The sequence below is a fragment of the Grammomys surdaster genome, unplaced genomic scaffold, assembly GCF_004785775.1.
Source record: "Grammomys surdaster isolate TR1022 unplaced genomic scaffold, NIH_TR_1.0 925, whole genome shotgun sequence".
Lineage (NCBI taxonomy): Eukaryota > Metazoa > Chordata > Mammalia > Rodentia > Muridae > Grammomys > Grammomys surdaster.
In genome coordinates, this window is record NW_021605344.1 from 7,304 (window position 1) to 8,507 (window position 1,204).

The following is a 1,204-nucleotide window of genomic DNA, read 5'->3' on the forward strand; positions in this document are numbered from 1 at the left end:
TGTCATTAGTTTCTCTCTATGCTTAAGTAACTGATGTGAACAAAATAACAGGGTAACTGTGCTGTAGTATTCCTTAAGCACGGCTCCTGGAATGTATTAAAGAAGCTCACTGAATATGAACATCATCGATCTCTGCTTCTCAGCTAGGTGAACGACTTCAATAGCTCCAACCTCCTGACATCAGAACAGCTGTATGATGATACCCTGAGCCTTCAAATGATGAGCTATTTTCCTAATGAAAATAATTATCTAGAGTACCTATTCACATAAATAGGAACATAAGTTCTTTTTTAAAAAAAGTTGCTATAATACATAGGAGGGAGTCTGATTTTATTGTACTACTACATAATTGATTCTTAGCAATGGGGACTGTTTTATGGTGAGAATCTAGAAGAATTTGGTCAGATAAACCCCCAATATTCATTTCTTGAGTAGTACTTAGAATGCCATTTTGATTGTAGTGTGGAAAAGAAATAATAATAGATTCTAGTGGATCTGTCACATGAATACAGGTGCCTGAGCAACAGAGGTACAGGAGAATACTGAAAATGCCATTTTTCAAAGACTATGGAGAATCATGAATCAGGTACATTGGAGTCAAAGCAATAATACACTTTATTAAAATTTATTATAATAGATAAATATATATGATACACAACATAAAAGTAAGTATAATGAGTGAAACTATTTGTAACAAATAGTTCCTCTGTGGAACATTATATGTTGAAGTTTTTCCATTGTCACATCCTAAATGAAACATAAAATGTCTTCATTAGACAAATATTCTCAGATGATAGATTCACCCCCACTTCAGATAAAACTACCTTTTCAGTGCATTTTCTGAACTCTACACAAAAAATTACCCGAGTTAACAGTATATCTTATTTTGAATGGTATTACCTGTTAAATCAGGTATGTTTTATTTAGCATCTTTATTATTCTTCACATATATGTTGTAATGGATCCTGTGCAGCTTAAAATTTATAGCAAATGCTAAGTATTTGGCAAGATTATCTCTCAAAGTAAATTAAACAAACATTAGTGTTTTTACACAAGAATAACAAAGTTTGTGAGCACATGGTTCAGTCTTGTAGTATATTTAATGGATTTTAAAATCAAATAATTGTTCAAGTGAGTTTTTAAAAAACAATTTCATATCCAAGATATCTCACATGACTTATGGACCATGGAATGAAAAGTGAGA

The 1,204-nt window shown here is 31.6% G+C and overlaps 1 long non-coding RNA gene across 1 annotated transcript in view; it reads right to left on the reverse strand.

Moving 5' to 3' along the window:
• Window positions 1–591: 591 nt before the first annotated feature.
• LOC114634262 overlaps window positions 592–1,204 on the reverse strand; it is a 2,299-nt gene continuing 1,686 nt past the window's right edge. Inside the window, exon 2 of the long non-coding RNA XR_003713301.1 lies at window positions 592–747. This is a non-coding gene — a long non-coding RNA (uncharacterized LOC114634262). The remainder of the gene's footprint in view (window positions 748–1,204) is intronic.